Here is an 18,062-nt window from a genome sequence, read left to right as displayed (position 1 = left end):
TATCTATTATATAACAGTCCTGTGAGTACCTCAATAACAAAAAGGAAATGCCTACAGCACACGGTATTCCCAGGCGGTCACCCGTCCAAGTACTAACCGTGCCCTACTGACTTTAAGTTCTGTGATCGGACGAGAACTCGTGCTTTCTCAGTGGTATGGCCGTAAACGATAGAACTGTGTAACATCTATCTATTATATAACAGTCCTGTCAGTACCTCGATAACAAAAAGGAAATGCCTACAGCACACGGTATTCCGAAGCGGTCACCCATCCAAGTACTTACCGCGCCCTACTGAGCTTAACTTCGGTGATCGGACGAGAACCGGTGCTTTCTAAGTGGTATGGCCGTAGACGATAGAACTGTGTAAGATTTATCTATTATATAACAGTCCTGTGAGTACTTCGATGACAAAAAGGAAATGCCTACAGCACACGGTATTCCCAGGCGGTCACCCATCCAACTACTAACCGCGCCCTACTGAGCTTAACTTCGGTGATCGGACGAGAACCGGTGCTTTCTCAGTGGTATGGCCGTAGACGACAGAACTGTGTAAGAAATATATATTATATAACAGTCCTGTGAGTACTTCGATGACAAAAAGGAAATGCCTACAGCACACGGTATTCCCAGGCGGTCACCCATCCAAGTACTAACCGCGCCCTACTGAGCTTAACTTCGGTGATCGGACGAGAACCGGTGCTTTCTCAGTGGTATGGCCGTAGACGATAGAACTGTGTAAGATCTATCTATTATATAACAGTCCTGTTAGTACTTCGAAAACAAAAAGTAAATGCCTACAGCACACGGTATTCCCAGGCGGTCACCCATCCAAGTACTAACCGCGCCCTACTGAGCTTAACTTCGGTGATCGGACGAGAACCGGTGCTTTCTCAGTGGTATGGTCGTAGACGACAGAACTGTTTAAGATCTATCTATTATATAACAGTCCTGTGAGTACCTCGATAACAAAAAGGAAATGCCTACAGCACACAGTATTCCGAAGCGGTCACCCATCCAAGTACTTACCGCGCCCTACTGAGCTTAACTTCGGTGATCGGACGAGAACCGGTGCTTTCTCAGTGGTATGGCCGTAGACGACAGAACTGTGTAAGAAATAGATTTTATATAACAGTCCTGTGAGTACTTCGAAAACAAAAAGTAAATGCCTACAGCACACGGTATTCCCAGGCTGTCACCCATCCAAGTACTAACCGCGCCCTACTGAGCTTAACTTCGGTGATCGGACGAGAACCGGTGCTTTCTCAGTGGTATGGCCGTAGACGATAGAAATGTTTAAGATCTATCTATTATATAACAGTCCTGTGAGTACCTCGATAACAAAAAGGAAATGCCTACAGCACACGGTATTCCCAGGCGGTCACCCGTCCAAGTACTAACCGTGCCATACTGACTTTAAGTTCTGTGATCGGACGAGAACTGGTGATTTCTCAGTGGTATGGCCGTAAACGATAGAACTGTGTAACATCTATCTATTATATAACAGTCCTGTCAGTACCTCGAAAACAAAAAGGAAATGCCTACAGCACACGGTATTCCGAAGCGGTCACCCATCCAAGTACTTACCGCGCCCTACTGAGCTTAACTTCGGTGATCGGACGAGAACCGGTGCTTTCTAAGTGGTATGGCCGTAGACGATAGAACTGTGTAAGATCTATCTATTATATAACAGTCCTGTGAGTACTTCGATGACAAAAAGGAAATGCCTACAGCACACGGTATTCCCAGGCGGTCACCCATCCAAGTACTAACCGCGCCCTACTGAGCTTAACTTCGGTGATCGGACGAGAACCGGTGCTTTCTCAGTGGTATGGCCGTAGACGACAGAACTGTGTAAGAAATATATATTATATAACAGTCCTGTGAGTACTTCGATGACAAAAAGGAAATGCCTACAGCACACTGTATTCCCAGGCGGTCACCCATCCAAGTACTAACCGCGCCCTACTGAGCTTAACTTCGGTGATCGGACGAGAACCGGTGCTTTCTCAGTGGTATGGCCGTAGACGATAGAACTGTTTAAGATCTATCTATTATATAACAGTCCTGAGAGTACCTCGATAACAAAAAGGAAATGCCTACAGCACACGGTATTCCCAGGCAGTCACCCGTCCAAGTACTAACCGTGCCCTACTGACTTTAAGTTCTGTGATCGGACGAGAACTGATGCTTTCTCAGTGGTATGGCCGTAAACGATAGAACTGTGTAACATCTATCTATTATATAACAGTCCTGTCAGTACCTCGATAATAAAAAGGAAATGCCTACAGCACACGGTATTCCGAAGCGGTCACCCATCCAAGTACTTACCGCGCCCTAATGAGCTTAACTTCGGTGATCGGACGAGAACCGGTGCTTTCTAAGTGGTATGGCCGTAGACGATAGAAGTGTGTAAGATCTATCTATTATCTAACAGTCCTGTGAGTACTTCGATGACAAAAAGTAAATGCCTACAGCACACGGTATTCCCAGGCGGTCACCCATCCAAGTACTAACCGCGCCCTACTGAGCTTAACTTCGGTGATCGGACGAGAACCGGTGCTTTCTCAGTGGTATGGTCGTAGACGACAGAACTTTTTAAGATCTATCTATTATATAACAGTCCTGTGAGTACCTCGATAACAAAAAGGAAATGCCTACAGCACACGGTATTCCGAAGCGGTCACCCATCCAAGTACTTACCGCGCCCTACTGAGCTTAACTTCGGTGATCGGACGAGAACCGGTGCTTTCTAAGTGGTATGGCCGTAGACGACAGAACTGTGTAAGAAATATATATTATATAACAGTCCTGTGAGTACTTCGATGACAAAAAGGAAATGCCTACAGCACACGGAATTCCCAGGCGGTCACCCATCCAAGTACTAACCGCGCCCTACTGAGCTTAACTTCGGTGATCGGACGAGAACCGGTGCTTTCTCAGTGGTATGGCCGTAGACGATAGAACTGTTTAAGATCTATCTATTATATAACAGTCCTGTGAGTACCTCAATAACAAAAAGGAAATGCCTACAGCACACGGTATTCCCAGGCGGTCACCCGTCCAAGTACTTACCCTGCCCTACTGACTTTAAGTTTTGTGATCGGACGAGAACTCGTGCTTTCTCAGTGGTATGGCCGTAAACGATAGAACTGTGTAACATCTATCTATTATATAACAGTCCTGTCAGTACCTCGATAACAAAAAGGAAATGCCTACAGCACACGGTATTCCGAAGCGGTCACCCATCCAAGTACTTACCGCGCCCTACTGAGCTTAACTTCGGTGATCGGACGAGAACCGGTGCTTTCTAAGTGGTATGGCCGTAGACGATAGAACTGTGTAAGATCTATCTATTATATAACAGTCCTGTGAGTACTTCGATGACAAAAAGGAAATGCCTACAGCACACGGTATTCCCAGGCGGTCACCCATCCAAGTACTAACCGCGCCCTACTGAGCTTAACTTCGGTGATCGGACGAGAACCGGTGCTTTCTCAGTGGTATGGCCGTAGACGACAGAACTGTGTAAGAAATATATATTATATAACAGTCCTGTGAGTACTTCGATGACAAAAAGGAAATGCCTACAGCACACGGTATTCCCAGGCGGTCACCCATCCAAGTACTAACCGCGCCCTACTGAGCTTAACTTCGGTGATCGGACGAGAACCGGTGCTTTCTCAGTGGTATGGCCGTAGACGACAGAACTGTGTAAGAAATATATATTATATAACAGTCCTGTGAGTACTTCGATGACAAAAAGGAAATGCCTACAGCACACGGTATTCCCAGGCGGTCACCCATCCAAGTACTAACCGCGCCCTACAGAGCTTAACTTCGGTGATCGGACGAGAACCGGTGCTTTCTCAGTGGTATGGCCGTAGACGATAGAACTGTGTAAGATCTATCTATTATATAACAGTCCTGTGAGTACCTCGATAACAAAAAGGAAATGCCTACAGCACACGGTATTCCCAGGCGGTCACCCATCCAAGTACTAACCGCGCCCTACTGAGCTTAACTTCGGTGATCGGACGAGAACCGGTGCTTTCTCAGTGGTATGGTCGTAGACGACAGAACTGTTTAAGATCTATCTATTATATAACAGTCCTGTGAGTACCTCGATAACAAAAAGAAAATGCCTACAGCACACGGTATTCCGAAGCGGTCACCCATCCAAGTACTTACCGAGCCCTACTGAGCTTAACTTCGGTGATCGGACGAGAACCGGTGCTTTCTAAGTGGTATGGCCGTAGACGACAGAACTGTGTAAGAAATATATATTATATAACAGTCCTGTGAGTACGTCGATGACAAAAAGGAAATGCCTACAGCACACGGTATTCCCAGGCGGTCACCCATCCAAGTACTAACCGCGCCCTACTGAGCTTAACTTCGGTGATCGGACGAGAACCGGTGCTTTCTCAGTGGTATGGCCGTAGACGACAGAACTGTGTAAGAAATATATATTATATAAAAGTCCTGTGAGTACGTCGATGACAAAAAGGAAATGCCTACAGCACACGGTATTCCCAGGCGGTCACCCATCCAAGTACTAACCGCGCCCTACTGAGCTTAACTTCGGTGATCGGACGAGAACCGATGCTTTCTCAGTGGTATGGCCGTAGACGACAGAACTGTGTAAGAAATATATATTATATAACAGTCCTGTGAGTACTTCGATGACAAAAAGGAAATGCCTACAGCACACGGTATTCCAAGGCGGTCACCCATCCAAGTACTAACCGCGCCCTACTGAGCTTAACTTCGGTGATCGGACGAGAACCGGTGCTTTCTCAGTGGTATGGCCGTAGACGATAGAACTGTGTAAGATCTATCTATTATATAACAGTCCTGTTAGTACTTCGAAAACAAAAAGTAAATGCCTACAGCACACGGTATTCCCAGGCGGTCACCCATCCAAGTACTAACCGCGCCCTACTGAGCTTAACTTCGGTGATCGGACGAGAACCGGTGCTTTCTCAGTGGTATGGTCGTAGACGACAGAACTGTTTAAGATCTATCTATTATATAACAGTCCTGTGAGTACCTCGATAACAAAAAGGAAATGCCTACAGCACACAGTATTCCGAAGCGGTCACCCATCCAAGTACTTACCGCGCCCTACTGAGCTTAACTTCGGTGATCGGACGAGAACCGGTGCTTTCTCAGTGGTATGGCCGTAGACGACAGAACTGTGTAAGAAATAGATTTTATATAACAGTCCTGTGAGTACTTTGGTAACAAAAAGGAAATGCCTACATCACACGGTATTCCGAAGCGGTCACCCATCCAAGTACTTACCGCGCCCTACTGAGCTTAACTTCGGTGATCGGACGAGAACCGGTGCTTTCTAAGTGGTATGGCCGTAGACGATAGAACTGTGTAAGATCTATCTATTATATAACAGTCCTGTGAGTACTTCGATGACAAAAAGGAAATGCCTACAGCACACGGTATTCCCAGGCGGTCACCCATCCAAGTACTAACCGCGCCCTACTGAGCTTAACTTCGGTGATCGGACGAGAACCGTTGCTTTCTCAGTGGTATGGCCGTAGACGACAGAACTGTGTCAGAAATATATATTATATATTAGTCCTGTGAGTACTTCGATGACAAAAAGGAAATGCCTACAGCACACGGTATTCCCAGGCGGTCACCCATCCAAGTACTAACCGCGCCCTACTGAGGTTAACTTCGGTGATCGGACGAGAACCGGTGCTTTCTCAGTGGTATGGCCGTAGACGATAGAACTGTGTAAGATCTTTCTATTATATAACAGTCCTGTTAGTACTTCGAAAACAAAAAGTAAATGCCTACAGCACACGGTATTCCCAGGCGGTCACCCATCCAAGTACTAACCGCGGCCTACTGAGCTTAACTTCGGTGATCGGACGAGAACCGGTGCTTTCTCAGTGGTATGGCCGTAGACGATAGAACTGTTTAAGATCTATCTATTATATAACAGTCCTGTGAGTACCTCGATAACAAAAAGGAAATGCCTACAGCACACGGTATTCCCAGGCGGTCACCCGTCCAAGTACTAACCGTGCCATACTGACTTTAAGTTCTGTGATCGGACGAGAACTGGTGCTTTCTCAGTGGTATGGCCGTAAACGATAGAACTGTGTAACATCTATCTATTATATAACAGTCCTGTCAGTACCTCGAAAACAAAAAGGAAATGCCTACAGCACACGGTATTCCGAAGCGGTCACCCATCCAAGTACTTACCGCGCCCTACTGAGCTTAACTTCGGTGATCGGACGAGAACCGGTGCTTTCTAAGTGGTATGGCCGTAGACGATAGAACTGTGTAAGATCTATCTATTATATAACAGTCCTGTGAGTACTTCGATGACAAAAAGGAAATGCCTACAGCACACGGTATTCCCAGGCGGTCACCCATCCAAGTACTAACCGCGCCCTACTGAGCTTAACTTCGGTGATCGGACGAGAACCGGTGCTTTCTCAGTGGTATGGCCGTAGACGACAGAACTGTGTAAGAAATATATATTATATAACAGTCCTGTGAGTACTTCGATGACAAAAAGGAAATGCCTACAGCACACGGTATTCCCAGGCGGTCACCCATCCAAGTACTAACCGCGCCCTACTGAGCTTAACTTCGGTGATCGGACGAGAACCGGTGCTTTCTCAGTGGTATGGCCGTAGACGATAGAACTGTTTAAGATCTATCTATTATATAACAGTCCTGAGAGTACCTCGATAACAAAAAGGAAATGCCTACAGCACACGGTATTCCCAGGCGGTCACCCGTCCAAGTACTAACCGTGCCCTACTGACTTTAAGTTCTGTGATCGGACGAGAACTGATGCTTTCTCAGTGGTATGGCCGTAAACGATAGAACTGTGTAACATCTATCTATTATATAACAGTCCTGTCAGTACCTCGATAATAAAAAGGAAATGCCTACAGCACACGGTATTCCGAAGCGGTCACCCATCCAAGTACTTACCGCGCCCTAATGAGCTTAACTTCGGTGATCGGACGAGAACCGGTGCTTTCTAAGTGGTATTGCCGTAGACGATAGAAGTGTGTAAGATCTATCTATTATCTAACAGTCCTGTGAGTACTTCGATGACAAAAAGGAAATGCCTACAGCACACGGTATTCCCAGGCGGTCACCCATCCAAGTACTAACCGCGCCCTACTGAGCTTAACTTCGGTGATCGGACGAGAACCGGTGCTTTCTCAGTGGTATGGTCGTAGACGACAGAACTTTTTAAGATCTATCTATTATATAACAGTCCTGTGAGTACCTCGATAACAAAAAGGAAATGCCTACAGCACACGTTATTCCGAAGCGGTCACCCATCCAAGTACTTACCGCGCCCTACTGAGCTTAACTTCGGTGATCGGACGAGAACCGGTGCTTTCTAAGTGGTATGGCCGTAGACGACAGAACTGTGTAAGAAATATATATTATATAACAGTCCTGTGAGTACTTCGATGACAAAAAGGAAATGCCTACAGCACACGGTATTCCCAGGCGGTCACCCATCCAAGTACTAACCGCGCCCTACTGAGCTTAACTTCGGTGATCGGACGAGAACCGGTGCTTTCTCAGTGGTATGGCCGTAGACGATAGAACTGTTTAAGATCTATCTATTATATAACAGTCCTGTGAGTACCTCAATAACAAAAAGGAAATGCCTACAGCACACGGTATTCCCAGGCGGTCACCCGTCCAAGTACTTACCCTGCCCTACTGACTTTAAGTTCTGTGATCGGACGAGAACTCGTGCTTTCTCAGTGGTATGGCCGTAAACGATAGAACTGTGTAACATCTATCTATTATATAACAGTCCTGTCAGTACCTCGATAACAAAAAGGAAATGCCTACAGCACACGGTATTCCGAAGCGGTCACCCATCCAAGTACTTACCGCGCCCTACTGAGCTTAACTTCGGTGATCGGACGAGAACCGGTGCTTTCTAAGTGGTATGGCCGTAGACGATAGAACTGTGTAAGATCTATCTATTATATAACAGTCCTGTGAGTACTTCAATAACAAAAAGGAAATGCCTACAGCACACGGTATTCCCAGGCGGTCACCCGTCCAAGTACTAACCCTGCCCTACTGACTTTAAGTTCTGTGATCGGACGAGAACTGGTGCTTTCTCAGTGGTATGGCCGTAGACGACAGAACTGTGTAAGAAATATATATTATATAACAGTCCTGTGAGTACTTCGATGACAAAAAGGAAATGCCTACAGCACACGGTATTCCCAGGCGGTCACCCATCCAAGTACTAACTGCGCCCTACTGAGCTTAACTTCGGTGATCGGACGAGAACCGGTGCTTTCTCAGTGGTATGGCCGAAGACGATAGAACTGTTTAAGATCTATCTATTATATAACAGTCCTGTGAGTACCTCAATAACAAAAAGGAAATGCCTACAGCACACGGTATTCACAGGCGGTCACCCGTCCAAGTACTAACCCTGCCCTACTGACTTTAAGTTCTGTGATCGGACGAGAACTGGTGCTTTCTCAGTGGTATGGCCGTAGACGACAGAACTGTGTAAGAAATATATATTATATAACAGTCCTGTGAGTACTTCGATGACAAAAAGGAAATGCCTACAGCACACGGTATTCCCAGGCGGTCACCCATCCAAGTACTAACTGCGCCCTACTGAGCTTAACTTCGGTGATCGGACGAGAACCGGTGCTTTCTCAGTGGTATGGCCGTAGACGATAGAACTGTGTAAGATCTATCTATTATATAACAGTCCTGTGAGTACCTCGATAACAAAAAGGAAATGCATACAGCACACGGTATTCCCAGGCGGTCACCCATCCAAGTACTAACCGCGCCCTACTGAGCTTAACTTCGGTGATCGGACGAGAACCGTTGCTTTCTCAGTGGTATGGTCGTAGACGATAGAACTGTTTAAGATCTATCTATTATATAACAGTCCTGTGAGTACCTCGATAACAAAAAGAAAATGCCTACAGCACACGGTATTCCGAGGCGGTCACCCATCCAAGTACTTACCGCGCCCTAATGAGCTTAACTTCGGTGATCGGACGAGAACCGGTGCTTTCTAAGTGGTATGGCAATAGACGACAGAACTGTGTAAGAAATATATATTATATAACAGTCCTGTGAGTACGTCGATGACAAAAAGGAAATGCCTACAGCACACGGTATTCCCAGGCGGTCACCCATCCAAGTACTAACTGCGCCCTACTGAGCTTAACTTCGGTGATCGGACGAGAACCGGTGCTTTCTCAGTGGTATGGCCGTAGACGATAGAACTGTTTAAGATCTATCTATTATATAACAGTCCTGTGAGTACCTCAATAACAAAAAGGAAATGCCTACAGCACACGGTATTCCCAGGCGGTCACCCGTCCAAGTACTAACCCTGCCCTACTGACTTTAAGTTCTGTGATCGGACGAGAACTGGTGCTTTCTCAGTGGTATGGCCGTAAACGATAGAACTGTGTAACATCTATCTATTATATAACAGTCCTGTCAGTACCTCGATAACAAAAAGGAAATGCGTACAGCACACGGTATTCCGAAGCGGTCACCCATCCAAGTACTTACCGCGCCCTACTGAGCTTAACTTCGGTGATCGGACGAGAACCGGTGCTTTCTAAGTGGTATGGCCGTAGACGATAGAACTGTGTAAGATCTATCTATTATATAACAGTCCTGTGAGTACTTCGATGACAAAAAGGAAATGCCTACAGCACACGGTATTCCCAGGCGGTCACCCATCCAAGTACTAACCGCGCCCTACTGAGCTTAACTTCGGTGATCGGACGAGAACCGGTGCTTTCTCAGTGGTATGGCCGTAGACGACAGAACTGTGTAAGAAATATATATTATATAACAGTCCTGTGAGTACTTCGATGACAAAAAGGAAATGCCTACAGCACACGGTATTCCCAGGCGGTCACCCATCCAAGTACTAACCGCGCCCTACTGAGCTTAACTTCGGTGATCGGACGAGAACCGGTGCTTTCTCAGTGGTATGGCCGTAGACGATAGAACTGTGTAAGATCTATCTATTATATAACAGTCCTGTGAGTACCTCGATAACAAAAAGGAAATGCCTACAGCACACGGTATTCCCAGGCGGTCACCCATCCAAGTACTAACCGCGCCCTACTGAGCTTAACTTCGGTGATCGGACGAGAACCGGTGCTTTCTCAGTGGTATGGTCGTAGACGACAGAACTGTTTAAGATCTATCTATTATATAACAGTCCTGTGAGTACCTCGATAACAAAAAGGAAATGCCTACAGCACACGTTATTCCGAAGCGGTCACCCATCCAAGTACTTACCGCGCCCTACTGAGCTTAACTTCGGTGATCGGACGAGAACCGGTGCTTTCTAAGTGGTATGGCCGTAGACGACAGAACTGTGTAAGAAATATATATTATATAACAGTCCTGTGAGTACGTCGATGACAAAAAGGAAATGCCTACAGCACACGGTATTCCCAGGCGGTCACCCATCCAAGTACTAACCGCGCCCTACTGAGCTTAACTTCGGTGATCGGACGAGAACCGGTGCTTTCTCAGTGGTATGGTCGTAGACGACAGAACTTTTTAAGATCTATCTATTATATAACAGTCCTGTGAGTACCTCGATAACAAAAAGGAAATGCCTACAGCACACGGTATTCCGAAGCGGTCACCCATCCAAGTACTTACCGCGCCCTACTGAGCTTAACTTCGGTGATCGGACGAGAACCGGTGCTTTCTAAGTGGTATGGCCGTAGACGACAGAACTGTGTAAGAAATATATATTATATAACAGTCCTGTGAGTACTTCGATGACAAAAAGGAAATGCCTACAGCACACGGAATTCCCAGGCGGTCACCCATCCAAGTACTAACCGCGCCCTACTGAGCTTAACTTCGGTGATCGGACGAGAACCGGTGCTTTCTCAGTGGTATGGCCGTAGACGATAGAACTGTGTAAGATCTATCTATTATATAACAGTCCTGTTAGTACTTCGAAAACAAAAAGTAAATGCCTACAGCACACGGTATTCCCAGGCGGTCACCCATCCAAGTACTAACCGCGCACTACTGAGCTTAACTTCGGTGATCGGACGAGAACCGGTGCTTTCTCAGTGGTATGGTCGTAGACGACAGAACTGTTTAAGATCTATCTATTATATAACAGTCCTGTGAGTACCTCGATAACAAAAAGGAAATGCCTACAGCACACAGTATTCCGAAGCGGTCACCCATCCAAGTACTTACCGCGCCCTACTGAGCTTAACTTCGGTGATCGGACGAGAACCGGTGCTTTCTCAGTGGTATGGCCGTAGACGACAGAACTGTGTAAGAAATAGATTTTATATAACAGTCCTGTGAGTACTTTGGTAACAAAAAGGAAATGCCTACAGCACACGGTATTCCGAAGCGGTCACCCATCCAAGTACTTACCGCGCCCTACTGAGCTTAACTTCGGTGATCGGACGAGAACCGGTGCTTTCTAAGTGGTATGGCCGTAGACGATAGAACTGTGTAAGATCTATCTATTATATAACAGTCCTGTGAGTACTTCGATGACAAAAAGGAAATGCCTACAGCACATGGTATTCCCAGGCGGTCACCCATCCAAGTACTAACCGCGCCCTACTGAGCTTAACTTCGGTGATCGGACGAGAACCGCTGCTTTCTCAGTGGTATGGCCGTAGACGACAGAACTGTGTCAGAAATATATATTATATAACAGTCCTGTGAGTACTTCGATGACAAAAAGGAAATGCCTACAGCACACGGTATTCCCAGGCGGTCACACATCCAAGTACTAACCGCGCCCTACTGAGCTTAACTTCGGTGATCGGACGAGAACCGGTGCTTTCTCAGTGGTATGGCCGTAGACGATAGAACTGTGTAAGATCTATCTATTATATAACAGTCCTGTTAGTACTTCGAAAACAAAAAGTAACTGCCTACAGCACACGGTATTCCCAGGCGGTCACCCATCCAAGTACTAACCGCGCCCTACTGAGCTTAACTTCGGTGATCGGACAAGAACCGGTGCTTTCTCAGTGGTATGGCCGTAGACGATAGAACTGTTTAAGATCTATCTATTATATAACAGTCCTGTGAGTACCTCGATAACAAAAAGGAAATGCCTACAGCACACGGTATTCCCAGGCGGTCACCCGTCCAAGTACTAACCGTGCCATACTGACTTTAAGTTCTGTGATCGGACGAGAACTGGTGCTTTCTCAGTGGTATGGCCGTAAACGATAGAACTGTGTAACATCTATCTATTATATAACAGTCCTGTCAGTACCTCGATAACAAAAAGGAAATGCCTACAGCACACGGTATTCCGAAGCGGTCACCCATCCAAGTACTTACCGCGCCCTACTGAGCTTAACTTCGGTGATCGGACGAGAACCGGTGCTTTCTAAGTGGTATGGCCGTAGACGACAGAACTGTGTAAGAAATATATATTATATAACAGTCCTGTGAGTACTTCGATGACAAAAAGGAAATGCCTACAGCACACGGTATTCCCAGGCGGTCACCCATCCAAGTACTAACCGCGCCCTACTGAGCTTAACTTCGGTGATCGGACGAGAACCGGTGCTTTCTCAGTGGTATGGTCGTAGACGACAGAACTTTTTAAGATCTATCTATTATATAACAGTCCTGTGAGTACCTCGATAACAAAAAGGAAATGCCTACAGCACACGGTATTCCGAAGCGGTCACCCATCCAAGTACTTACCGCGCCCTACTGAGCTTAACTTCGGTGATCGGACGAGAACCGGTGCTTTCTAAGTGGTATGGCCGTAGACGACAGAACTGTGTAAGAAATAGATATTATATAACAGTCCTGTGAGTACTTCGATGACAAAAAGGAAATGCCTACAGCACACGGAATTCCCAGGCGGTCACCCATCCAAGTACTAACCGCGCCCTACTGAGCTTAACTTCGGTGATCGGACGAGAACCGGTGCTTTCTCAGTGGTATGGCCGTAGACGATAGAACTGTGTAAGATCTATCTATTATATAACAGTCCTGTTAGTACTTCGAAAACAAAAAGTAAATGCCTACAGCACACGGTATTCCCAGGCGGTCACCCATCCAAGTACTAACCGCGCACTACTGAGCTTAACTTCGGTGATCGGACGAGAACCGGTGCTTTCTCAGTGGTATGGTCGTAGACGACAGAACTGTTTAAGATCTATCTATTATATAACAGTCCTGTGAGTACCTCGATAACAAAAAGGAAATGCCTACAGCACACAGTATTCCGAAGCGGTCACCCATCCAAGTACTTACCGCGCCCTACTGAGCTTAACTTCGGTGATCGGACGAGAACCGGTGCTTTCTCAGTGGTATGGCCGTAGACGACAGAACTGTGTAAGAAATAGATTTTATATAACAGTCCTGTGAGTACTTTGGTAACAAAAAGGAAATGCCTACAGCACACGGTATTCCGAAGCGGTCACCCATCCAAGTACTTACCGCGCCCTACTGAGCTTAACTTCGGTGATCGGACGAGAACCGGTGCTTTCTAAGTGGTATGGCCGTAGACGATAGAACTGTGTAAGATCTATCTATTATATAACAGTCCTGTGAGTACTTCGATGACAAAAAGGAAATGCCTACAGCACACGGTATTCCCAGGCGGTCACCCATCCAAGTACTAACCGCGCCCTACTGAGCTTAACTTCGGTGATCGGACGAGAACCGCTGCTTTCTCAGTGGTATGGCCGTAGACGACAGAACTGTGTCAGAAATATATATTATATAACAGTCCTGTGAGTACTTCGATGACAAAAAGGAAATGCCTACAGCACACGGTATTCCCAGGCGGTCACACATCCAAGTACTAACCGCGCCCTACTGAGCTTAACTTCGGTGATCGGACGAGAACCGGTGCTTTCTCAGTGGTATGGCCGTAGACGATAGAACTGTGTAAGATCTATCTATTATATAACAGTCCTGTTAGTACTTCGAAAACAAAAAGTAACTGCCTACAGCACACGGTATTCCCAGGCGGTCACCCATCCAAGTACTAACCGCGCCCTACTGAGCTTAACTTCGGTGATCGGACAAGAACCGGTGCTTTCTCAGTGGTATGGCCGTAGACGATAGAACTGTTTAAGATCTATCTATTATATAACAGTCCTGTGAGTACCTCGATAACAAAAAGGAAATGCCTACAGCACACGGTATTCCCAGGCGGTCACCCGTCCAAGTACTAACCGTGCCATACTGACTTTAAGTTCTGTGATCGGACGAGAACTGGTGCTTTCTCAGTGGTATGGCCGTAAACGATAGAACTGTGTAACATCTATCTATTATATAACAGTCCTGTCAGTACCTCGATAACAAAAAGGAAATGCCTACAGCACACGGTATTCCGAAGCGGTCACCCATCCAAGTACTTACCGCGCCCTACTGAGCTTAACTTCGGTGATCGGACGAGAACCGGTGCTTTCTAAGTGGTATGGCCGTAGACGATAGAACTGTGTAAGATCTATCTATTATATAACAGTCCTGTGAGTACTTCGATGACAAAAAGGAAATGCCTACAGCACACGGTATTCCCAGGCGGTCACCCATCCAAGTACTAACCGCGCCCTACTGAGCTTAACTTCGGTGATCGGACGAGAACCGGTGCTTTCTCAGTGGTATGGCCGTAGACGACAGAACTGTGTAAGAAATATATATTATATAACAGTCCTGTGAGTACTTCGATGACAAAAAGGAAATGCCTACAGCACACGGTATTCCCAGGCGGTCACCCATTCAAGTACTAACCGCGCCCTACTGAGCTTAACTTCGGTGATCGGACGAGAACCGGTGCTTTCTCAGTGGTATGGCCGTAGACGATAGAACTGTGTAAGATCTATCTATTATATAACAGTCCTGTTAGTACTTCGAAAACAAAAAGTAAATGCCTACAGCACACGGTATTCCCAGGCGGTCACCCATCCAAGTACTAACCGCGCCCTACTGAGCTTAACTTCGGTGATCGGACGAGAACCGGTGCTTTCTCAGTGGTATGGCCGTAGACGATAGAAATGTTTAAGATCTATCTATTATATAACAGTCCTGTGAGTACCTCGATAACAAAAAGGAAATGCCTACAGCACACGGTATTCCCAGGCGGTCACCCGTCCAAGTACTAACCGTGCCATACTGACTTTAAGTTCTGTGATCGGACGAGAACTGGTGCTTTCTCAGTGGTATGGCCGTAAACGATAGAACTGTGTAACATCTATCTATTATATAACAGTCCTGTCAGTACCTCGATAACAAAAAGGAAATGCCTACAGCACACGGTATTCCGAAGCGGTCACCCATCCAAGTACTTACCGCGCCCTACTGAGCTTAACTTCGGTGATCGGACGAGAACCGGTGCTTTCTAATCGGTATGGCCGGAGACGATAGAACTGTGTAAGATCTATCTATTATATAACAGTCCTGTGAGTACTTCGATGACAAAAAGGAAATGCCTACAGCACACGGTATTCCCAGGCGGTCACCCATCCAAGTACTAACCGCGCCCTACTGAGCTTAACTTCGGTGATCGGACGAGAACCGGTGCTTTCTCAGTGGTATGGCCGTAGACGACAGAACTGTGTAAGAAATATATATTATATAACAGTCCTGTGAGTACTTCGATGACAAAAAGGAAATTCCTACAGCACACGGTATTCCCAGGCGGTCACCCATCCAAGTACTAACCGCGCCCTACTGAGCTTAACTTCGGTGATCGGACGAGAACCGGTGCTTTCTCAGTGGTATGGCCGTAGACGATAGAACTGGTTAAGATCTATCTATTATATAACAGTCCTGAGAGTACCTCGATAACAAAAAGGAAATGCCTACAGCACACGGTATTCCCAGGCGGTCACCCGTCCAAGTACTAACCGTGCCCTACTGACTTTAAGTTCTGTGATCGGACGAGAACTGATGCTTTCTCAGTGGTATGGCCGTAAACGATAGAACTGTGTAACATCTATCTATTATATAACAGTCCTGTCAGTACCTCGATAATAAAAAGGAAATGCCTACAGCACACGGTATTCCAAAGCGGTCACCCATCCAAGTACTTACCGCGCCCTAATGAGCTTAACTTCGGTGATCGGACGAGAACCGGTGCTTTCTAAGTGGTATGGCCGTAGACGATAGAAGTGTGTAAGATCTATCTATTATCTAACAGTCCTGTGAGTACTTCGATGACAAAAAGGAAATGCCTAAAGCACACGGTATTCCCAGGCGGTCACCCATCCAAGTACTAACCGCGCCCTACTGAGCTTAACTTCGGTGATCGGACGAGAACCGGTGCTTTCTCAGTGGTATGGTCGTAGACGACAGAACTTTTTAAGATCTATCTATTATATAACAGTCCTGTGAGTACCTCGATAACAAAAAGGAAATGCCTACAGCACACGGTATTCCGAAGCTGTCACCCATCCAAGTACTTACCGCGCCCTACTGAGCTTAACTTCGGTGATCGGACGAGAACCGGTGCTTTCTAAGTGGTATGGCCGTAGACGACAGAACTGTGTAAGAAATATATATTATATAACAGTCCTGTGAGTACTTCGATGACAAAAAGGAAATGCCTACAGCACACGGTATTCCCAGGCGGTCACCCATCCAAGTACTAACCGCGCCCTACTGAGCTTAACTTCGGTGATCGGACGAGAACCGGTGCTTTCTCAGTGGTATGGCCGTAGACGATAGAACTGTTTAAGATCTATCTATTATATAACAGTCCTGTGAGTACCTCAATAACAAAAAGGAAATGCCTACAGCACACGGTATTCCCAGGCGGTCACCCGTCCAAGTACTTACCCTGCCCTACTGACTTTAAGTTCTGTGATCGGACGAGAACTCGTGCTTTCTCAGTGGTATGGCCGTAAACGATAGAACTGTGTAACATCTATCTATTATATAACAGTCCTGTCAGTACCTCGATAACAAAAAGGAAATGCCTACAGCACACGGTATTCCGAAGCGGTCACCCATCCAAGTACTTACCGCGCCCTACTGAGCTTAACTTCGGTGATCGGACGAGAACCGGTGCTTTCTAAGTGGTATGGCCGTAGACGATAGAACTGTGTAAGATCTATCTATTATATAACAGTCCTGTGAGTACTTCGATGACAAAAAGGAAATGCCTACAGCACACGGTATTCCCAGGCGGTCACCCATCCAAGTACTAACCGCGCCCTACTGAGCTTAACTTCGGTGATCGGACGAGAACCGGTGCTTTTTCAGTGGTATGGCCGTAGACGACAGAACTGTGTAAGAAATATATATTATATAACAGTCCTGTGAGTACTTCGATGACAAAAAGGAAATGCCTACAGCACACGGTATTCCCAGGCGGTCACCCATCCAAGTACTAACCGCGCCCTACTGAGCTTAACTTCGGTGATCGGACGAGAACCGGTGCTTTCTCAGTGGTATGGCCGTAGACGATAGAACTGTGTAAGATCTATCTATTATATAACAGTCCTGTGAGTACCTCGATAACAAAAAGGAAATGCCTACAGCACACGGTATTCCCAGGCGGTCACCCATCCAAGTACTAACCGCTCCCTACTGAGCTTAACTTCGGTGATCGGACGAGAACCGGTGCTTTCTCAGTGGTATGGTCGTAGACGACAGAACTGTTTAAGATCTATCTATTATATAACAGTCCTGTGAGTACCTCGATAACAAAAAGAAAATGCCTACAGCACACGTTATTCCGAAGCGGTCACCCATCCAAGTACTTACCGCGCCCTACTGAGCTTAACTTCGGTGATCGGACGAGAACCGGTGCTTTCTAAGTGGTATGGCCGTAGACGACAGAACTGTGTAAGAAATATATATTATATAACAGTCCTGTGAGTACGTCGATGACAAAAAGGAAATGCCTACAGCACACTGTATTCCCAGGCGGTCACCCATCCAAGTACTAACCGCGCTCTACTGAGCTTAACTTCGGTGATCGGACGAGAACCGGTGCTTTCTCAGTGGTATGGCCGTAGACGATAGAACTGTTTAAGATCTATCTATTATATAACAGTCC

At 46.4% G+C, this 18,062-nt stretch overlaps 82 non-coding genes and 15 pseudogenes across 82 annotated transcripts; all 97 read right to left on the bottom strand.

The window, feature by feature from the left end:
- Positions 1 to 48: 48 nt before the first annotated feature.
- Positions 49 to 167, bottom strand: LOC125566860 (annotated as a pseudogene).
- A 67-nt stretch (positions 168 to 234) lies between these two features.
- Positions 235 to 353, bottom strand: LOC125565610. Its single transcript, XR_007310621.1, has one exon. It is a non-coding gene; the product is annotated as a 5S ribosomal RNA (ribosomal RNA).
- A 67-nt stretch (positions 354 to 420) lies between these two features.
- On the bottom strand, positions 421 to 539 carry LOC125563734. The gene has a single exon (XR_007308754.1). It is a non-coding gene; the product is annotated as a 5S ribosomal RNA (ribosomal RNA).
- A 67-nt stretch (positions 540 to 606) lies between these two features.
- On the bottom strand, positions 607 to 725 carry LOC125566688. Its single transcript, XR_007311580.1, has one exon. It is a non-coding gene; the product is annotated as a 5S ribosomal RNA (ribosomal RNA).
- Positions 726 to 792: 67 nt separating this feature from the next.
- Positions 793 to 911, bottom strand: LOC125563901. Its single transcript, XR_007308920.1, has one exon. It is a non-coding gene; the product is annotated as a 5S ribosomal RNA (ribosomal RNA).
- Positions 912 to 978: 67 nt separating this feature from the next.
- On the bottom strand, positions 979 to 1,097 carry LOC125565023. The gene has a single exon (XR_007310041.1). It is a non-coding gene; the product is annotated as a 5S ribosomal RNA (ribosomal RNA).
- A 67-nt stretch (positions 1,098 to 1,164) lies between these two features.
- Positions 1,165 to 1,283, bottom strand: LOC125564704. The gene has a single exon (XR_007309723.1). It is a non-coding gene; the product is annotated as a 5S ribosomal RNA (ribosomal RNA).
- A 67-nt stretch (positions 1,284 to 1,350) lies between these two features.
- On the bottom strand, positions 1,351 to 1,469 carry LOC125567038 (annotated as a pseudogene).
- Positions 1,470 to 1,536: 67 nt separating this feature from the next.
- LOC125565609 lies at positions 1,537 to 1,655 on the bottom strand. Its single transcript, XR_007310620.1, has one exon. It is a non-coding gene; the product is annotated as a 5S ribosomal RNA (ribosomal RNA).
- Positions 1,656 to 1,722: 67 nt separating this feature from the next.
- On the bottom strand, positions 1,723 to 1,841 carry LOC125566677. The gene has a single exon (XR_007311577.1). It is a non-coding gene; the product is annotated as a 5S ribosomal RNA (ribosomal RNA).
- Positions 1,842 to 1,908: 67 nt separating this feature from the next.
- On the bottom strand, positions 1,909 to 2,027 carry LOC125564608. Its single transcript, XR_007309627.1, has one exon. It is a non-coding gene; the product is annotated as a 5S ribosomal RNA (ribosomal RNA).
- Positions 2,028 to 2,094: 67 nt separating this feature from the next.
- On the bottom strand, positions 2,095 to 2,213 carry LOC125567015 (annotated as a pseudogene).
- Positions 2,214 to 2,280: 67 nt separating this feature from the next.
- LOC125566194 lies at positions 2,281 to 2,399 on the bottom strand. The gene has a single exon (XR_007311201.1). It is a non-coding gene; the product is annotated as a 5S ribosomal RNA (ribosomal RNA).
- Positions 2,400 to 2,466: 67 nt separating this feature from the next.
- Positions 2,467 to 2,585, bottom strand: LOC125563899. Its single transcript, XR_007308918.1, has one exon. It is a non-coding gene; the product is annotated as a 5S ribosomal RNA (ribosomal RNA).
- A 67-nt stretch (positions 2,586 to 2,652) lies between these two features.
- On the bottom strand, positions 2,653 to 2,771 carry LOC125565608. The gene has a single exon (XR_007310619.1). It is a non-coding gene; the product is annotated as a 5S ribosomal RNA (ribosomal RNA).
- A 67-nt stretch (positions 2,772 to 2,838) lies between these two features.
- On the bottom strand, positions 2,839 to 2,957 carry LOC125567280. Its single transcript, XR_007311805.1, has one exon. It is a non-coding gene; the product is annotated as a 5S ribosomal RNA (ribosomal RNA).
- Positions 2,958 to 3,024: 67 nt separating this feature from the next.
- LOC125566902 lies at positions 3,025 to 3,143 on the bottom strand (annotated as a pseudogene).
- A 67-nt stretch (positions 3,144 to 3,210) lies between these two features.
- On the bottom strand, positions 3,211 to 3,329 carry LOC125565606. Its single transcript, XR_007310618.1, has one exon. It is a non-coding gene; the product is annotated as a 5S ribosomal RNA (ribosomal RNA).
- Positions 3,330 to 3,396: 67 nt separating this feature from the next.
- LOC125566665 lies at positions 3,397 to 3,515 on the bottom strand. The gene has a single exon (XR_007311576.1). It is a non-coding gene; the product is annotated as a 5S ribosomal RNA (ribosomal RNA).
- Positions 3,516 to 3,582: 67 nt separating this feature from the next.
- Positions 3,583 to 3,701, bottom strand: LOC125566653. Its single transcript, XR_007311575.1, has one exon. It is a non-coding gene; the product is annotated as a 5S ribosomal RNA (ribosomal RNA).
- Positions 3,702 to 3,768: 67 nt separating this feature from the next.
- LOC125563527 lies at positions 3,769 to 3,887 on the bottom strand. Its single transcript, XR_007308546.1, has one exon. It is a non-coding gene; the product is annotated as a 5S ribosomal RNA (ribosomal RNA).
- A 67-nt stretch (positions 3,888 to 3,954) lies between these two features.
- On the bottom strand, positions 3,955 to 4,073 carry LOC125563898. Its single transcript, XR_007308917.1, has one exon. It is a non-coding gene; the product is annotated as a 5S ribosomal RNA (ribosomal RNA).
- A 67-nt stretch (positions 4,074 to 4,140) lies between these two features.
- Positions 4,141 to 4,259, bottom strand: LOC125565855. The gene has a single exon (XR_007310864.1). It is a non-coding gene; the product is annotated as a 5S ribosomal RNA (ribosomal RNA).
- Positions 4,260 to 4,326: 67 nt separating this feature from the next.
- Positions 4,327 to 4,445, bottom strand: LOC125566642. Its single transcript, XR_007311574.1, has one exon. It is a non-coding gene; the product is annotated as a 5S ribosomal RNA (ribosomal RNA).
- A 67-nt stretch (positions 4,446 to 4,512) lies between these two features.
- On the bottom strand, positions 4,513 to 4,631 carry LOC125563747. The gene has a single exon (XR_007308767.1). It is a non-coding gene; the product is annotated as a 5S ribosomal RNA (ribosomal RNA).
- Positions 4,632 to 4,698: 67 nt separating this feature from the next.
- Positions 4,699 to 4,817, bottom strand: LOC125563673. The gene has a single exon (XR_007308693.1). It is a non-coding gene; the product is annotated as a 5S ribosomal RNA (ribosomal RNA).
- Positions 4,818 to 4,884: 67 nt separating this feature from the next.
- LOC125563897 lies at positions 4,885 to 5,003 on the bottom strand. Its single transcript, XR_007308916.1, has one exon. It is a non-coding gene; the product is annotated as a 5S ribosomal RNA (ribosomal RNA).
- Positions 5,004 to 5,070: 67 nt separating this feature from the next.
- On the bottom strand, positions 5,071 to 5,189 carry LOC125565022. The gene has a single exon (XR_007310040.1). It is a non-coding gene; the product is annotated as a 5S ribosomal RNA (ribosomal RNA).
- Positions 5,190 to 5,256: 67 nt separating this feature from the next.
- Positions 5,257 to 5,375, bottom strand: LOC125566147. Its single transcript, XR_007311154.1, has one exon. It is a non-coding gene; the product is annotated as a 5S ribosomal RNA (ribosomal RNA).
- A 67-nt stretch (positions 5,376 to 5,442) lies between these two features.
- On the bottom strand, positions 5,443 to 5,561 carry LOC125564060. The gene has a single exon (XR_007309079.1). It is a non-coding gene; the product is annotated as a 5S ribosomal RNA (ribosomal RNA).
- A 67-nt stretch (positions 5,562 to 5,628) lies between these two features.
- LOC125563741 lies at positions 5,629 to 5,747 on the bottom strand. Its single transcript, XR_007308761.1, has one exon. It is a non-coding gene; the product is annotated as a 5S ribosomal RNA (ribosomal RNA).
- A 67-nt stretch (positions 5,748 to 5,814) lies between these two features.
- Positions 5,815 to 5,933, bottom strand: LOC125564197. Its single transcript, XR_007309217.1, has one exon. It is a non-coding gene; the product is annotated as a 5S ribosomal RNA (ribosomal RNA).
- A 67-nt stretch (positions 5,934 to 6,000) lies between these two features.
- LOC125566968 lies at positions 6,001 to 6,119 on the bottom strand (annotated as a pseudogene).
- A 67-nt stretch (positions 6,120 to 6,186) lies between these two features.
- Positions 6,187 to 6,305, bottom strand: LOC125565605. Its single transcript, XR_007310617.1, has one exon. It is a non-coding gene; the product is annotated as a 5S ribosomal RNA (ribosomal RNA).
- Positions 6,306 to 6,372: 67 nt separating this feature from the next.
- Positions 6,373 to 6,491, bottom strand: LOC125566631. Its single transcript, XR_007311573.1, has one exon. It is a non-coding gene; the product is annotated as a 5S ribosomal RNA (ribosomal RNA).
- Positions 6,492 to 6,558: 67 nt separating this feature from the next.
- On the bottom strand, positions 6,559 to 6,677 carry LOC125566618. The gene has a single exon (XR_007311570.1). It is a non-coding gene; the product is annotated as a 5S ribosomal RNA (ribosomal RNA).
- A 67-nt stretch (positions 6,678 to 6,744) lies between these two features.
- LOC125566850 lies at positions 6,745 to 6,863 on the bottom strand (annotated as a pseudogene).
- Positions 6,864 to 6,930: 67 nt separating this feature from the next.
- Positions 6,931 to 7,049, bottom strand: LOC125566386. Its single transcript, XR_007311393.1, has one exon. It is a non-coding gene; the product is annotated as a 5S ribosomal RNA (ribosomal RNA).
- A 67-nt stretch (positions 7,050 to 7,116) lies between these two features.
- On the bottom strand, positions 7,117 to 7,235 carry LOC125563896. The gene has a single exon (XR_007308915.1). It is a non-coding gene; the product is annotated as a 5S ribosomal RNA (ribosomal RNA).
- Positions 7,236 to 7,302: 67 nt separating this feature from the next.
- On the bottom strand, positions 7,303 to 7,421 carry LOC125565948. The gene has a single exon (XR_007310956.1). It is a non-coding gene; the product is annotated as a 5S ribosomal RNA (ribosomal RNA).
- A 67-nt stretch (positions 7,422 to 7,488) lies between these two features.
- On the bottom strand, positions 7,489 to 7,607 carry LOC125566607. The gene has a single exon (XR_007311569.1). It is a non-coding gene; the product is annotated as a 5S ribosomal RNA (ribosomal RNA).
- Positions 7,608 to 7,674: 67 nt separating this feature from the next.
- LOC125566890 lies at positions 7,675 to 7,793 on the bottom strand (annotated as a pseudogene).
- Positions 7,794 to 7,860: 67 nt separating this feature from the next.
- LOC125565604 lies at positions 7,861 to 7,979 on the bottom strand. Its single transcript, XR_007310616.1, has one exon. It is a non-coding gene; the product is annotated as a 5S ribosomal RNA (ribosomal RNA).
- A 67-nt stretch (positions 7,980 to 8,046) lies between these two features.
- On the bottom strand, positions 8,047 to 8,165 carry LOC125566531. Its single transcript, XR_007311540.1, has one exon. It is a non-coding gene; the product is annotated as a 5S ribosomal RNA (ribosomal RNA).
- A 67-nt stretch (positions 8,166 to 8,232) lies between these two features.
- Positions 8,233 to 8,351, bottom strand: LOC125564778. Its single transcript, XR_007309797.1, has one exon. It is a non-coding gene; the product is annotated as a 5S ribosomal RNA (ribosomal RNA).
- Positions 8,352 to 8,418: 67 nt separating this feature from the next.
- Positions 8,419 to 8,537, bottom strand: LOC125566612 (annotated as a pseudogene).
- A 67-nt stretch (positions 8,538 to 8,604) lies between these two features.
- LOC125564007 lies at positions 8,605 to 8,723 on the bottom strand. The gene has a single exon (XR_007309026.1). It is a non-coding gene; the product is annotated as a 5S ribosomal RNA (ribosomal RNA).
- A 67-nt stretch (positions 8,724 to 8,790) lies between these two features.
- Positions 8,791 to 8,909, bottom strand: LOC125565814. The gene has a single exon (XR_007310824.1). It is a non-coding gene; the product is annotated as a 5S ribosomal RNA (ribosomal RNA).
- A 67-nt stretch (positions 8,910 to 8,976) lies between these two features.
- Positions 8,977 to 9,095, bottom strand: LOC125566528. Its single transcript, XR_007311537.1, has one exon. It is a non-coding gene; the product is annotated as a 5S ribosomal RNA (ribosomal RNA).
- A 67-nt stretch (positions 9,096 to 9,162) lies between these two features.
- LOC125564006 lies at positions 9,163 to 9,281 on the bottom strand. The gene has a single exon (XR_007309025.1). It is a non-coding gene; the product is annotated as a 5S ribosomal RNA (ribosomal RNA).
- Positions 9,282 to 9,348: 67 nt separating this feature from the next.
- LOC125566590 lies at positions 9,349 to 9,467 on the bottom strand (annotated as a pseudogene).
- A 67-nt stretch (positions 9,468 to 9,534) lies between these two features.
- Positions 9,535 to 9,653, bottom strand: LOC125566136. The gene has a single exon (XR_007311143.1). It is a non-coding gene; the product is annotated as a 5S ribosomal RNA (ribosomal RNA).
- A 67-nt stretch (positions 9,654 to 9,720) lies between these two features.
- On the bottom strand, positions 9,721 to 9,839 carry LOC125566596. The gene has a single exon (XR_007311567.1). It is a non-coding gene; the product is annotated as a 5S ribosomal RNA (ribosomal RNA).
- Positions 9,840 to 9,906: 67 nt separating this feature from the next.
- LOC125566585 lies at positions 9,907 to 10,025 on the bottom strand. Its single transcript, XR_007311566.1, has one exon. It is a non-coding gene; the product is annotated as a 5S ribosomal RNA (ribosomal RNA).
- A 67-nt stretch (positions 10,026 to 10,092) lies between these two features.
- On the bottom strand, positions 10,093 to 10,211 carry LOC125563895. Its single transcript, XR_007308914.1, has one exon. It is a non-coding gene; the product is annotated as a 5S ribosomal RNA (ribosomal RNA).
- Positions 10,212 to 10,278: 67 nt separating this feature from the next.
- On the bottom strand, positions 10,279 to 10,397 carry LOC125565947. Its single transcript, XR_007310955.1, has one exon. It is a non-coding gene; the product is annotated as a 5S ribosomal RNA (ribosomal RNA).
- Positions 10,398 to 10,464: 67 nt separating this feature from the next.
- On the bottom strand, positions 10,465 to 10,583 carry LOC125563894. Its single transcript, XR_007308913.1, has one exon. It is a non-coding gene; the product is annotated as a 5S ribosomal RNA (ribosomal RNA).
- Positions 10,584 to 10,650: 67 nt separating this feature from the next.
- Positions 10,651 to 10,769, bottom strand: LOC125565603. The gene has a single exon (XR_007310615.1). It is a non-coding gene; the product is annotated as a 5S ribosomal RNA (ribosomal RNA).
- A 67-nt stretch (positions 10,770 to 10,836) lies between these two features.
- On the bottom strand, positions 10,837 to 10,955 carry LOC125567279. Its single transcript, XR_007311804.1, has one exon. It is a non-coding gene; the product is annotated as a 5S ribosomal RNA (ribosomal RNA).
- Positions 10,956 to 11,022: 67 nt separating this feature from the next.
- On the bottom strand, positions 11,023 to 11,141 carry LOC125565326. Its single transcript, XR_007310340.1, has one exon. It is a non-coding gene; the product is annotated as a 5S ribosomal RNA (ribosomal RNA).
- Positions 11,142 to 11,208: 67 nt separating this feature from the next.
- Positions 11,209 to 11,327, bottom strand: LOC125565021. Its single transcript, XR_007310039.1, has one exon. It is a non-coding gene; the product is annotated as a 5S ribosomal RNA (ribosomal RNA).
- Positions 11,328 to 11,394: 67 nt separating this feature from the next.
- LOC125565602 lies at positions 11,395 to 11,513 on the bottom strand. Its single transcript, XR_007310614.1, has one exon. It is a non-coding gene; the product is annotated as a 5S ribosomal RNA (ribosomal RNA).
- Positions 11,514 to 11,580: 67 nt separating this feature from the next.
- On the bottom strand, positions 11,581 to 11,699 carry LOC125563752. Its single transcript, XR_007308772.1, has one exon. It is a non-coding gene; the product is annotated as a 5S ribosomal RNA (ribosomal RNA).
- Positions 11,700 to 11,766: 67 nt separating this feature from the next.
- Positions 11,767 to 11,885, bottom strand: LOC125564621. Its single transcript, XR_007309640.1, has one exon. It is a non-coding gene; the product is annotated as a 5S ribosomal RNA (ribosomal RNA).
- A 67-nt stretch (positions 11,886 to 11,952) lies between these two features.
- LOC125564032 lies at positions 11,953 to 12,071 on the bottom strand. The gene has a single exon (XR_007309050.1). It is a non-coding gene; the product is annotated as a 5S ribosomal RNA (ribosomal RNA).
- A 67-nt stretch (positions 12,072 to 12,138) lies between these two features.
- On the bottom strand, positions 12,139 to 12,257 carry LOC125566967 (annotated as a pseudogene).
- A 67-nt stretch (positions 12,258 to 12,324) lies between these two features.
- Positions 12,325 to 12,443, bottom strand: LOC125565601. Its single transcript, XR_007310613.1, has one exon. It is a non-coding gene; the product is annotated as a 5S ribosomal RNA (ribosomal RNA).
- Positions 12,444 to 12,510: 67 nt separating this feature from the next.
- LOC125563893 lies at positions 12,511 to 12,629 on the bottom strand. The gene has a single exon (XR_007308912.1). It is a non-coding gene; the product is annotated as a 5S ribosomal RNA (ribosomal RNA).
- Positions 12,630 to 12,696: 67 nt separating this feature from the next.
- Positions 12,697 to 12,815, bottom strand: LOC125565600. Its single transcript, XR_007310612.1, has one exon. It is a non-coding gene; the product is annotated as a 5S ribosomal RNA (ribosomal RNA).
- Positions 12,816 to 12,882: 67 nt separating this feature from the next.
- On the bottom strand, positions 12,883 to 13,001 carry LOC125567278. Its single transcript, XR_007311803.1, has one exon. It is a non-coding gene; the product is annotated as a 5S ribosomal RNA (ribosomal RNA).
- Positions 13,002 to 13,068: 67 nt separating this feature from the next.
- LOC125565325 lies at positions 13,069 to 13,187 on the bottom strand. The gene has a single exon (XR_007310339.1). It is a non-coding gene; the product is annotated as a 5S ribosomal RNA (ribosomal RNA).
- Positions 13,188 to 13,254: 67 nt separating this feature from the next.
- LOC125565020 lies at positions 13,255 to 13,373 on the bottom strand. Its single transcript, XR_007310038.1, has one exon. It is a non-coding gene; the product is annotated as a 5S ribosomal RNA (ribosomal RNA).
- Positions 13,374 to 13,440: 67 nt separating this feature from the next.
- Positions 13,441 to 13,559, bottom strand: LOC125565598. Its single transcript, XR_007310610.1, has one exon. It is a non-coding gene; the product is annotated as a 5S ribosomal RNA (ribosomal RNA).
- Positions 13,560 to 13,626: 67 nt separating this feature from the next.
- On the bottom strand, positions 13,627 to 13,745 carry LOC125564193. The gene has a single exon (XR_007309213.1). It is a non-coding gene; the product is annotated as a 5S ribosomal RNA (ribosomal RNA).
- Positions 13,746 to 13,812: 67 nt separating this feature from the next.
- Positions 13,813 to 13,931, bottom strand: LOC125564620. Its single transcript, XR_007309639.1, has one exon. It is a non-coding gene; the product is annotated as a 5S ribosomal RNA (ribosomal RNA).
- A 67-nt stretch (positions 13,932 to 13,998) lies between these two features.
- On the bottom strand, positions 13,999 to 14,117 carry LOC125564031. Its single transcript, XR_007309049.1, has one exon. It is a non-coding gene; the product is annotated as a 5S ribosomal RNA (ribosomal RNA).
- Positions 14,118 to 14,184: 67 nt separating this feature from the next.
- On the bottom strand, positions 14,185 to 14,303 carry LOC125566965 (annotated as a pseudogene).
- Positions 14,304 to 14,370: 67 nt separating this feature from the next.
- Positions 14,371 to 14,489, bottom strand: LOC125565597. The gene has a single exon (XR_007310609.1). It is a non-coding gene; the product is annotated as a 5S ribosomal RNA (ribosomal RNA).
- A 67-nt stretch (positions 14,490 to 14,556) lies between these two features.
- On the bottom strand, positions 14,557 to 14,675 carry LOC125566574. Its single transcript, XR_007311565.1, has one exon. It is a non-coding gene; the product is annotated as a 5S ribosomal RNA (ribosomal RNA).
- A 67-nt stretch (positions 14,676 to 14,742) lies between these two features.
- LOC125563515 lies at positions 14,743 to 14,861 on the bottom strand. The gene has a single exon (XR_007308534.1). It is a non-coding gene; the product is annotated as a 5S ribosomal RNA (ribosomal RNA).
- A 67-nt stretch (positions 14,862 to 14,928) lies between these two features.
- LOC125566562 lies at positions 14,929 to 15,047 on the bottom strand. Its single transcript, XR_007311563.1, has one exon. It is a non-coding gene; the product is annotated as a 5S ribosomal RNA (ribosomal RNA).
- Positions 15,048 to 15,114: 67 nt separating this feature from the next.
- On the bottom strand, positions 15,115 to 15,233 carry LOC125566964 (annotated as a pseudogene).
- Positions 15,234 to 15,300: 67 nt separating this feature from the next.
- Positions 15,301 to 15,419, bottom strand: LOC125566566 (annotated as a pseudogene).
- A 67-nt stretch (positions 15,420 to 15,486) lies between these two features.
- Positions 15,487 to 15,605, bottom strand: LOC125566550. Its single transcript, XR_007311559.1, has one exon. It is a non-coding gene; the product is annotated as a 5S ribosomal RNA (ribosomal RNA).
- A 67-nt stretch (positions 15,606 to 15,672) lies between these two features.
- Positions 15,673 to 15,791, bottom strand: LOC125563928. The gene has a single exon (XR_007308947.1). It is a non-coding gene; the product is annotated as a 5S ribosomal RNA (ribosomal RNA).
- Positions 15,792 to 15,858: 67 nt separating this feature from the next.
- Positions 15,859 to 15,977, bottom strand: LOC125566848 (annotated as a pseudogene).
- Positions 15,978 to 16,044: 67 nt separating this feature from the next.
- LOC125566135 lies at positions 16,045 to 16,163 on the bottom strand. The gene has a single exon (XR_007311142.1). It is a non-coding gene; the product is annotated as a 5S ribosomal RNA (ribosomal RNA).
- A 67-nt stretch (positions 16,164 to 16,230) lies between these two features.
- On the bottom strand, positions 16,231 to 16,349 carry LOC125565289. The gene has a single exon (XR_007310304.1). It is a non-coding gene; the product is annotated as a 5S ribosomal RNA (ribosomal RNA).
- Positions 16,350 to 16,416: 67 nt separating this feature from the next.
- On the bottom strand, positions 16,417 to 16,535 carry LOC125566334. Its single transcript, XR_007311341.1, has one exon. It is a non-coding gene; the product is annotated as a 5S ribosomal RNA (ribosomal RNA).
- Positions 16,536 to 16,602: 67 nt separating this feature from the next.
- Positions 16,603 to 16,721, bottom strand: LOC125566539. The gene has a single exon (XR_007311548.1). It is a non-coding gene; the product is annotated as a 5S ribosomal RNA (ribosomal RNA).
- A 67-nt stretch (positions 16,722 to 16,788) lies between these two features.
- On the bottom strand, positions 16,789 to 16,907 carry LOC125566889 (annotated as a pseudogene).
- Positions 16,908 to 16,974: 67 nt separating this feature from the next.
- On the bottom strand, positions 16,975 to 17,093 carry LOC125565596. Its single transcript, XR_007310608.1, has one exon. It is a non-coding gene; the product is annotated as a 5S ribosomal RNA (ribosomal RNA).
- Positions 17,094 to 17,160: 67 nt separating this feature from the next.
- Positions 17,161 to 17,279, bottom strand: LOC125563948. The gene has a single exon (XR_007308967.1). It is a non-coding gene; the product is annotated as a 5S ribosomal RNA (ribosomal RNA).
- A 67-nt stretch (positions 17,280 to 17,346) lies between these two features.
- Positions 17,347 to 17,465, bottom strand: LOC125566529. The gene has a single exon (XR_007311538.1). It is a non-coding gene; the product is annotated as a 5S ribosomal RNA (ribosomal RNA).
- A 67-nt stretch (positions 17,466 to 17,532) lies between these two features.
- LOC125565674 lies at positions 17,533 to 17,651 on the bottom strand. Its single transcript, XR_007310685.1, has one exon. It is a non-coding gene; the product is annotated as a 5S ribosomal RNA (ribosomal RNA).
- Positions 17,652 to 17,718: 67 nt separating this feature from the next.
- On the bottom strand, positions 17,719 to 17,837 carry LOC125565946. The gene has a single exon (XR_007310954.1). It is a non-coding gene; the product is annotated as a 5S ribosomal RNA (ribosomal RNA).
- Positions 17,838 to 17,904: 67 nt separating this feature from the next.
- Positions 17,905 to 18,023, bottom strand: LOC125565789. Its single transcript, XR_007310800.1, has one exon. It is a non-coding gene; the product is annotated as a 5S ribosomal RNA (ribosomal RNA).
- Between the last annotated feature and the right edge of the window lie 39 nt (positions 18,024 to 18,062).

The sequence above is a fragment of the Nematostella vectensis genome, chromosome 5, assembly GCF_932526225.1.
Source record: "Nematostella vectensis chromosome 5, jaNemVect1.1, whole genome shotgun sequence".
Taxonomy (NCBI): domain Eukaryota; kingdom Metazoa; phylum Cnidaria; class Anthozoa; order Actiniaria; family Edwardsiidae; genus Nematostella; species Nematostella vectensis.
This window is presented reverse-complemented; position numbering and strand designations above follow the sequence as displayed.